Raw genomic sequence first — 11,128 nt, 5'->3', positions numbered from 1 at the left:
TTCTGGCCCTGGGATGTGGTAGATATGCCTAGTACCACTCCACTGGAGGACCTAGTTTTTCCTTTCCCAGTGTGCAACCATTGCATATAGCTTCTGGTTTAGCAGTAGGACTATGTCCATTCCTCCTCAGCATTGGGATCTTGCCTGGCTTGCACCTGTGCAGGTCTTACACATGCTGCTGCAGTCTCTGTGAGTTCATGTGTGTCAGTCTTGCTGTCTCTGGAAGCTCTGTTTCCTTGGAGTTGTTCACCACCCCTGTCTCTCATAATCTTTCTACCTCCCCTTCTGCATCGATCCCTGTGCCTTTAGGGGAGGAGCTTGATGAAGGGATCTCATTTAGGGCTGAGTGTGGTGGATCTCTGTGTTTCTTACAACATGATGGTTCATCTTGAATGTGAAGCTTGTGGGTCGGGAACCAACTAAAAGATACACCTCTCAGGGGAGTCTGTGAGATATATCCATGAAAGATTAACTGAGGGGAGAGGACCCTCCTGAGAGTTGGGAGCATCTTTCTGGCAGCTGTCCTGTTATAAAGAAGTCCAAGGGAAATAAAGCCAGGCTTCCCTACCTGCCTTTACTTTCTGCTCCTGAGTGTGACTGTTGGTGCTGCTGGCACCATTGCCCCGCTCCGCTGACATCTGCATCCTTCTTCCTTGGCCTTCTGATACTGACTGTAGACCAGTGGTTCTGGAAGAATTCTTCAGGCCTTCTGTACCAGATTGGGATTACCGAGGCATCTAGTTTTATGGACTAGACAGTTCTGGACTCAGCACTTTCAGTGTGCAGGCAGCCATTGGTGAGCTTCCTAGTCTATACTGTGTAAGCCAATCCACTAAATCCCACTTCATCATTCTGTCTATTCTTTATAACAGTCATTTTCAACCTTCCTAATGTCGTTCCCAACAATGAAATTATTTCTTTGCTACTTCATAACTGTAATTTTGCTAGTGTTATGTATTGTAATGCAAATGTCTGAATGCAGAATATCTGATCTAAGACCCACAAAAGGATCACAACCCACAGGCTAAGAACTGTTGCTCTATAGGGCCCTAAGTACAGACAGCGATGACTTTGCAAGCCCTTATGCCACTATCACCTTTCCAAGGCCCCAGTGCCTGGTATCATCTTGTGGATTAGTATTCAAACTATGGATTTAGGGCAGACACTAGTCCAGACTGTGTGAACTGGGCCTGATGAGCTGATGCATGCAAAGTTCAAGATCAGTCCCTGGCATGGTGAGGACTGTGTTGCTAGTTCCTTGACAGGCCGTGTGTTTCTGACAGTGGAAGATGCTGTTCTTACCGTAACCAGAGCCTTGCAGTGCCTGTCCCACCATGGCCCACAGCAAGTGCTGCTTGAAAGAATGGATGTCCCAGCTGGGGAAACTGAGGCTCAGAGAAGGTAGCGGGGTGGTCCCTGAGCCCTGGGGTCAGTGTTCCTGCGTTAACAGTTAAATTGTGGCAGGAGCTGGTCTGCCCTTGTGTCTTTAGAAAGGAATTCTTGCTAAAGAATTGAAACAAGTCTTCAAACTTATTTTCTTTGTAGCGTTTCATGACAACGTGGAGGAGATTTTCAGTAATAGAACATTTAAAAATTTACATTTAAGAATAAAGTTTTGAAATTATTGAGATTCAGGAGTGACAGGTGTAATTTTTTTCACAAGTTTTATATAGTATGAGTGTATGCCGTGAAACAACTGGGATAAAGGATAAAAAAGCTGGAAAAATCTTTATTTTTAAGATAGACCTGAGGGTAAGGCATGCCTGTCTTTCCAGTGTTTGTAGAACATGTGGCATAAATCTTCATGTGAAATAACTTATGATGTATTTATTGTACTGATGTGACACAGAGGTGAAGCAGGGCAGCCAGGAAGAGGAAGAGCTTGAGAAGGTGAGGCGGAGCAGGGCTGCCAGGAAGAGGAGGAGCTTGAAGAAGTGAATGCATTCTACTGGGGCACTCTGGTTGAGGCTGGACTCTGAGGCCGAGGATGTGGAGTGAATTTTAGAGTGAGAGGTAATCTCCCAGGTCCTACACGAGGGAGCGAGATAAAATGGTGCTTCAGGTTTCTTTCTAAAACTCTCTCTATGGCCAACACATGGCCAGACAGCTGCGTGATGTCATGCTTATACATGGTTGAAAAAAACAGCAGCCAAGAGCCACGGGCTGGCATGGAGCGGCATGAGTGACAGCCAGTACAGCTCTTGGAATGAGTCTAATCCAGCAGTCGCGCGGAGCAAATAGAGGAGAGCCCTTTAAAGCAGGACAAGGACCGAGAGACTTAAGGTCTCCACCACCGTGTGGTGCCCCTCTTCCTCCAGCTCACAACCCTAGACACTGAACAGGGCAGGAGTGGGCAGGAATGAGCGATGGCCCCTAGTCCCTCTCCAGGCTCCACTGCCAGCTATTCTTAAACGCAGGAGAAATGTAACAGGTGCGTTAGAAATGCATCCTGGCACAAGATAGCCTAGTTTGAGGATTAAAATACAGATTGTCAGGTGAGTATTTAGTGGTGTGTTTTAATATGCTTAAGTACAAACCAGAATTTAATGTGGAGGCTAAAGTACACATTAGCAATTTCACAAACAATCTGAAACTTCAGTAGGCACTAACGAGGTGGGGAGGGCGGGCGAGGGGTGTGTGTGAGAGAAACATGTTCTAAACCTTGGAGTATTTTCCCTTTATTTTTCCAAGTGGGGACCTCAAATAATTCACAGCATGGGTGGTTATGGAGTTTTCTATTATTTGGCGTATTATTGCATTTTATATCTTACTTGAATTCTCACATTAAAATGAACCCTTTGCAATGTACAATTTGGTGACATTTAGAACATGTGCAGTGCTGTGTCACCTCTGTCTAGTTATATAATAGTCACCAACGCAAAGGAAGCCCTGTGTCCCAGAGAGGCTGATTCCCCCATGTGCCCCTCCAACCACACTTAAAATCACCAATCTGCTCCCTCCCTCCCTGCCTGTACTCTTTCTTCTCCCCCTCTTCCTTCTCATTTTGTTTCTGTCCCATGGTTCACGTATGTTCCTTCTTCAGTTCCTAGGCAATGTGTGCTTCTTGGGCTGAATTCAGAAGTGGAAATGAAATGCTGGGAGTGACCATGTTAGGCTGGTGCAGAATCAAGATGAGTTGGAGAAGGAGAATCTCATTGGAGTTTTCCCTAAAGAGTCTTCTGGCCTCTGTGTGTCGTGGGTGCATCAGCAGCATGATGGAGCTTAGATCTCTTCTCAGGATACTATTTTCAAAAAAGATAAAGCATATGGACGCAAAAAAGCCAATTATATCGAGATACAGTTATAAAATATTGATTTGTACACTTCATTAACATGCTGAATAAGATCATCTACTATGGATTTAATAATGCTATAATTTTAAAGTACTGAGAGGCATATATTATGTTTCAAGATCTCTGTAACACTATGATGTAAAAATATCTGATTTCTATAGTAGCAAAGTTACAGGGATTGCTCATGACTCTGGAGTGCTGCCTACCTTTATACTGAAAAGAGCATGGTGAAAATCAACACAAGCAAAATATTTCCATACGAATTCCTCTACAGACCCTGGGTGATAAAAAGTTTCTCTGAGATTGATGGCTGGTTTCTAAACTGTTTCAGCTATGGACCTGTACTGATTACTTTTGTCTGTCGAAGGACAGACTCTAGAATCACCTAGGAGATAAGCCACAGGGCATGCCTGTGAGGGGGGTTTCTAGGTTGGACTGAGGTGGGAAAAGGCCACCCTAACAGTGGACAACACCACCACCCTATGGGCTGGGATTTCACTCAATAAAAGCAGATAGCAAGGAGACCAGAAGCATAGCTCTTTCTTCTTCCTGAATTGACAAGATGTGACCAGCCATCTCATGCTCCCATCTTTTTGACCTCTCTACCATGATGGAATGACCCCTCAAAATTCAACCAGGATAAACACTTCCTTCCTTATCATTGCTTTTGTGGGGCATTTTGTTATAGCAGTGGGAAAAGCAATGGATGCAGACAGCTTTGAGAATTGGGTACCATCTCGTAAGAAAAAAATAGTAGTTTTATACATATTCAATTACATGTCTGCTGACCCCTTTTACCCATCCATGGCTCATTTCCAAGTCTATGGACTCCAGATTGGGAGCCTCAGATCTAGGACTAACAGTGAAGGGCAGGGTTCTTTGTTGTATCTGGCAGGATCTGACTTGGGAGCCAGTTAGTCATGGTAGAAGATGTGGACAGCCGTATCTGTATCCCACATCTGGGTGACCAGCTTCTCACACTTTCATCCCGGTTCTTACATCTGAGTGACCTAGTGTCTGTTCAAGAGAGGAAAGATGGGCACCTTGATGATACACTGTCTAGACCAAACCTAAGAAAGGTGATTCCAGAAGGAATCTGAGATGCTTTACCCTCCCTCTGCCAAGAAGCATGGATGGGAAGCAGATGGAGATCGAAGGGTTGCATCTCATGAAAGTAGTGATGGATGCTGATTTCCCCCGTTGTATTTTATACATAGCCTGTTATCTTGTTACATCTCCTGTTCCAGGAAGCCACACAGTCACACTGACAGACTGTGGTGGACTCTGTGGCCACATAATGATATTGGGCAGACTAGGTATATGCATTGCATTTTGACTTACAATGTTTCCATTGGCAACAGGTTTGTGGACATGTATGTTAAGGGGCATGTGATTTTTGTAGATTATGGTATCCTAAGTCACTGTGGTCCTAGGTATCAAAGCCCTGTTTGCCATCTTGGTTTGAGGGACACTTCTAATGAAGCCTTCTTCCTGCCATTTTCATCTAATCTTGGCAGTTCTAAAGCATATTTGTTACCTCTGATTTAGCTCTTCCTCCACATCAGATCAGTATTTGACACTACAATGTGCTGAAATAAAGTCCCCCTCTGTAAACAAACAAGTGGTTACAAGCTGTCAAAGGCTTGGGAATGAAAAAGAGACCAAGGGAGCTGCTTCCTCTCCAGGAGCTAAGACACTAGATGTGGAGGCTCCAGGAACACAGGAAGCACAGCTTTAACACAGCTCACACTCATCTGGGTGCTAACCTAGCTCACACTTACCTGGTGCTAACCTAGCTCACACTCACCTGGGGGCTGACCTAGCTCACACTCATCTGGGTACTGACCTAGCTCACACTCACCTGGGTGCTGACCTAGCTCACACTCACCTGGTGCTAACCTAGCTCACACTCACCGGGGGGCTGACCTAGCTCACACTCACCTGGGTGTTGACCTAGCTCACACTCACTTGGGTGTTAAGCTAGCTCACACTCACCTGGGTGCTAATCTAGCTCACACTCACCGGGGTGCTAACCTAGGTTCTGCAGCCAAGCGGGGGTCAAGAATTTCTGGAAATCCATGTGGGTTGAGTGGAGAAAGGAGCTCCTGTTGAAGAGTGTGAGGAGTCCCTGTTCTGTGACTGTGTCTGTGGGACGGCAGGGCTAACCCAGGACCTTACTGTGATGCACTGGGAAGCCTTCCTTTTGTCCCATCCTTGTCTAAGATCTGGAGGCCTTGAGGGAGGACTTTGTAGGAACAGTTTCCTTACCAGGCCATTGGCTGTTCATCAGAATGCTCCCAAATCTCACGACCTGTCAGTTCGAAGCCACTTCCTTTATTAAACTGTCTCACAGGACTAGTTCTTTTCCTCAACAATTAGTTTGCAAATTCACTTATTCACCTTCCTCATTGGTTTGTGAGCTTCTCCCTGGAGGGAAATGACTATTTATTTTAGGATATTCCTGCATCCACAAAACTAAACAACGTGTACATATCCAGTTAAAGGGCATGGGGTGATTGAGGAATTAAGCACAGACTAGGAACTTTGTCACTGTTTTTGGATAACAAAATTCACTTGGGGGCAAGGACAGAGGTGACAGGAAACAGGTTTTGATGTTGGAATTTCCAGACCAAAAGGCACAGCTGGTAGATGAGTCACTGATGAATCTCTGAGGGCCATGGTAAATTAAGACAAATCAGAAGAGCTTCTTTTCAGTCTGGGACTTCAAAACTGTAGTGGACTATTTTCAGCCTATGGGAAGCTCAGCATATGGACAGTTCCATTTTTATGGGGTCTGGGGTCTAGTGGTTTTAGGGTGGTCCTACTTTTCAAACAACTTGTGTGAAATCCTGAAAAGAGTCAAGAGAGCATGAAGACAGGGGAGTTAATGGCACTTTTGAAACAGAAGCCTAACATCTGCCAGGAGGGAGAGACCTGGGAAGAGATTAAGTCTTGAGCTGGGCCTGCTTGGCATAGGTTTGTAACCCCAGCCTCTGGAGGCCGAGGCTGGAGGCAATCCTGGGACACGAGGGGTGGGAACTGCTTGCCATCTCTTAGCTGATGATGTCCTCCAGGAGGCTAGGGCCGGTGAGCTTGAAGGGATCTGCTGGACAGTTCATCTGGGCTCCATCTAGTCCTCCGCACAGATGAAAGCAGAGACCTTACATTGTTTCCTTATAAGGGGTCTAACAGCTCTGTGAAAATAGTCAAGTGTACCCTTTGCTGTGCAATGGAGTAGGTATAATTTTGTTCAAAGTCTTTGTGAAAAAAATTATATGATATTACTGTGAGGAAAAAAAGAGGTTTTTATTACACTACTTGATAGATACATTAGTTTTCTTTGTGGGACTTGGATTCCAGCAAAGTGCATGGAGCAAACAGGCTAGCTGGTGGAAATGCAGACACACAGGGGCTTAAAGCAATCTGACTTTTCCTTCTAACTGTATATTGTACATAGTGGTGAGTGGTGGTATTTCCATCAAGTGTCCCACGGGCCCCTTCCCTTTCCCCGTCTCATGTCTACATTCATACTACACACACACACACACACACACACACACACACACACACACACACGCAGAGAGAGAGAGAGAGAGAGAGAGAGAGAGAGTTATAGGCATACATATAACAGTTCAGACCCACACTAGAGAAAGAACACTTGTCTTTCTGAGTTTCGCTGAATGTGCTCTCTGTGACAACTTTCACCCTCACACACCTTTTCAAAACAAGAAGCTGGACCTTTCTCCCTCTTAGCTCAGAGTTCCCTAAGAGTGTTTATTTGGCTGAGGGAGGGCTCTTGACCAGAGGAGTTCAAGCTGCTTTTCTTCTAGGGCTTGGAATGTAGAGTAAAAGGTACAGAAGAAAACCAGCCACTGTTTTAGTAACTGAGTCTTGGTGAGGCTTCTGTTTGTCCTCCCAGAATTGCTGAGAGATTCTAGCTCTTGGCCCTCCTGAAACTAGGACTGTGGGCAATCTACCTGTGCACCAGCTTTTATTTTTATTTTTGGTGATCTTGTCTACCCTATCCCTTAGATTGCCCAAAATATTGCCCAAGATCATTTATGTATTTAAAAATGTGTTTTTATTTTTAAGTGTGTGTGTGTGTCTGTGTGTGTGTGTGTGTGTGTGAATGTATGCTATGTGTGTGTGGGTTCCCTGGGAAGCCAGTCTACAGTTAGAGTTACAAGCAGTTATGACTTGCTTGATCTGAGGGCTGGGAACTGACCTTGGGTCCTCTGCAAGAGCAGCAAGTGCTCTTAACCACTTAAGCCACCTCTCCAGCCCCAGGAAGAATATTTTAAATTGCAGCAAATGTCAAAAAGGGAAACCAGAAGAATTCAGGAATGCAAAATAGTCTGCTTTGAGCCAGCTTCAGACCCGGACAGGTTCTAATCTGCCTAGGTGTTTCTTCGTGACAAAATGAGGTGCTGGTTTCAAGGATCCTACTTGTTCTTGACTCTGAAATGTTGATCTGTCAGTCTTGTCATGGGCTGGGATGGTGACACACTGAGTAAAGCGCTTGCTGCATAGGTCTCATTACCTGAATTCTATCCCTGGAACCTGTATAAAGAGCCAGATGCAATAGTGCATCTGCATTCCCAGCAATGCCCCCTCTTGGGAGATGGAGGCAAAGGCAGAACTGCCAGAAGTTCACAGGTCAGCTAGCCTGGTATAGGCATCAGTAAACAAGAGACCCATTCTCAAATTGGTTGAAGGCAGAGACAGGCACCCAAGGAAGTTATATGACCTCCACATGTACCACGCACGCACACAAACCACAATACACAAACACATGATCACACAGGTGTGTCTGTCCGTGTCCCTCCCCCCCACCCCCCATCTTTAAGGAGCTTACTATCTAGGGGGAGAAATAAACACACTCAACCTCCATGACACCTACTGTTGGCATTCCAGTCAGGCTTAAAGCATGATAGCTTACAAGCTGACCTTGCCAGCCCCTTGTCAAACTGGCAGCAAAAGAATTTTAAACTGCTAGGCTCAGTGATGAACCAATTCAATGAAGGACTCTGGGAGAGGCATTTACATAAAATGCGATGCTCGGCTAAGCTCAGACACAGACTTCAGCTGAATCCTTCATGACAGAAAACACTAGCTGGAGACTGATCCTTGGTTGAATTTTGACAAGACAGTAACAGTAGAAATGCTTACCAGGAAGGGTGGGTGTCTCTATTATCTATTGTCATGTAAGAACCATTCCAAATGCTCAGTGACTTAAAGCCAGTACCATTTTAGGTTTGAAACCCTGGGTTACTTGTGGCTGGCTCTGCCCAGGACTCACTCAGGCAGGACTTGGCTGTGCTGCTAAGCTTTTCTTTCCTTGGGTCTCTCCTATGTGTAGAGGTTCTTTGTGGAAATCTTAAGGCAACACCCCAAAGAACAGGGAGCAAGGGTCAATACTCAGCTCACAAGATCTCATAATATACCCACAGGTCAAAGTGAGTCATGGAGTATGGGAGGGAGCCATTTCAGAGTGAGCCTGCTTCCTTCAAGTCAGCAGAGAGGTTGTGGGGAGTGGCTCTTGACCTTTGGAAATCTGCAACTCTTAACATGTAAATGAGGGCCCTTTCACTAAGATGCAAAACAAGTACTTACCCAAGGTAAAGAAACTTTGGAATCACCTCATTAAGGGGATATTTCTCCAATGCCTCATAAAGATACAGCAGCCTTGGGAAGTTATGTACATCATGTTTAGGGGGAAAGTGCCAAAGAGAAAAGTGCTGCAGACCGGACCCTGAGGCTTACAGCTTGCAAGTGGAGCTGCATGACTGTGGCCCTCTGCCCTACATGGAGGACATCTGTGTGTGTCTCATCCACCAGAGCTCAAACTTGAGGACAAGAACTTTACTTCACTCACACAATTATGCCTCTAAATCTAAGACCCACAACACTAACTAGATGTTCCCTATGTGCTTGCTAACTAGACTGTGCCTTTATGAAACGGTTGTGTGCTCTGGAGATTGCTTCATAGACTGGGCCATTCCTTCTTAAATGACTGGTCCCAGAAGCTCCGGAGAAAACCAGTGCAAGAGCCTCGGCTCTTGACAAATCAGTGTGCTACCAAGACTCAGGGGAGGAGGGACAGAAAGGGCCTGGTTTCCAAGGTTGACTTTGCTGGTCAGGTGACAGAGCCACTGCCTGGGGTCTTAAGGTTGTTCCCAAGTGAAAAAAAAAATAGCCGCCTTAGGAACTAGAGAGAGAGAGCACAGAAGAGCACTTGCTACTTGAGTTTTATTCCCAGTGCCCACAAGGTGGCTCATAACCTCCTGTAGGACTTGAGTTTTATTCCCAGCACCCACAAGGTGGCTCATAACCTCCTGTGGGCTCCTTTTGCTCACATACATACATGTAAACAAAATAAACCTTAAAAATAGCCTTTATTTTTTTCTGTGTGTATCCATCAGTGCCTGAAGGAACATGTGCGTGTGGAGATCAACTGTCTCTCCTCTATGGTTCCATGCATTTTGTTTTTTAGATACGGTTTCCCTTGGAACCTGGAGCTCAGCCTTTTGGCTAGGCTGGGTGGCTGGTTAGTCAGAAAGCTCCAGGGATGTGAATGTCTCCCCTGGGATTTTACATACACTCGAACGTACACGGTGCTATGCCCAGCTTTTATGGGGGCGCAGGAATCTGAACTTAGGTCCTAATGCTTGGGTGGTAGGTACTTTACTGAGTGATCTCGTTAGACCCCAAAGTAATCTTCTTACAATATGTGTATTTTCATCCTGCACCAGACCAGTAATAATACAAATAAGCACCAGGCAGGGCTGTGCTAAGCCCTGTATATGATCTCTGTATATCTTCAAACCATAACACCGGCAAGTAGGTTTTACAACTATACCAGGAAGTAGGTTTTATGACTCTTATGGATGAGCTCATTTTCGGCAAAAGGAGATTAGCTTTCCTAAGACTTCTCAACTTTTAAGTGGTTGATTTAAAATCCAAATGTGTTTGGCTAAAAGTCCTTAATAACATTTAGCTTAGGGCCTTAAGGAGATTTAATACTGATAAAGGGCAAGGAATCCCATTTTATTTATGATTATGACAAGCGGAACATGTGTAATTTACAATAAACAAACCTAGGTCGGAACATCCCCTTGAGGTGTGAAAGTCTACTTGGCTAGGAGGGGGAGGAGGTCTGTGATTGTATTTTGCTTCCTCATAAACCCCAGTCACAGGTCACAGCACAATTTTCCACCATTAGATACGAACCTGCGCTCTATCCTGCGCCAGATACAAATGTACCCAAGGGCTACCTGAACACAGTTCTTCAAGGGTGACCACGGGAGGAAGCCAGTGCTTCTGGTCACAGCCCGCTTGACAGGGTAGGCTCAGCCTCGCTATGTAGAACCTAATACCCATTCTCAAGAAACGGGGACCCTAAACCTTCCCTTTTCCCCTCAACAATGGCGGAGGCGCATCTGAGTGTACCTGGCCTGTTGGCAGATGAGCACGCAAGAAAGCACTTCGCTTTTGCAACTCAACCTCCACCTCCCATTTACTGGTTCATTGACTCAGGGTGCTTCAGGCCTGGCTGCCTCCTGGGCCTGACCGCGACGCGTGGGTCTCCTCATCCGGCGGGCTAGGCGGCCCGGTCCGCAGGGCGCAGGGCGCCGCGTGGCCCGGCCCCGCGTTAGGGTTAGGGAGCAGGATTCGGCTTCCCGGCGGCAGAGGGCGCCTGGCGCCGAAGTCCCGCGCCCCGGAGCCGCCCGCGAGGCGCGAGCAGAGGCGAGGCGGGCGAGCGGCGGCCCCTGCCACGTACCCGGCCGTGCGCGGCGGCGGCAGGTGGGCGCGGGGGCTGCGGGGACCACGCGGCC

The 11,128-nt window shown here is 46.4% G+C and overlaps 1 protein-coding gene and 1 long non-coding RNA gene across 2 annotated transcripts in view; one reads left to right on the top strand and one right to left on the bottom strand.

The window, feature by feature from the left end:
* Positions 1-2,488: 2,488 nt before the first annotated feature.
* LOC114617755 lies at positions 2,489-10,896 on the bottom strand. Its single transcript, XR_003710865.1, has 2 exons — positions 10,743-10,896; positions 2,489-3,242 (listed from the first exon to the last, which is right to left on the bottom strand). It is a non-coding gene; the product is annotated as an uncharacterized LOC114617755 (long non-coding RNA).
* A 9-nt stretch (positions 10,897-10,905) lies between these two features.
* Positions 10,906-11,128, top strand: part of Smco4 (single-pass membrane protein with coiled-coil domains 4) — a 52,526-nt gene continuing 52,303 nt past the window's right edge. The window contains exon 1 of the mRNA XM_028763380.1: positions 10,906-11,096. The gene's annotated coding sequence lies outside the window, so the exon portion shown is untranslated. The remainder of the gene's footprint in view (positions 11,097-11,128) is intronic.

This window comes from Grammomys surdaster, unplaced genomic scaffold (genome assembly GCF_004785775.1).
Source record: "Grammomys surdaster isolate TR1022 unplaced genomic scaffold, NIH_TR_1.0 138, whole genome shotgun sequence".
NCBI classification, from domain to species: domain Eukaryota; kingdom Metazoa; phylum Chordata; class Mammalia; order Rodentia; family Muridae; genus Grammomys; species Grammomys surdaster.
The sequence above is the reverse complement of the archived record's forward strand: the minus strand, read 5'-3'. Positions and strand labels throughout refer to the sequence as shown.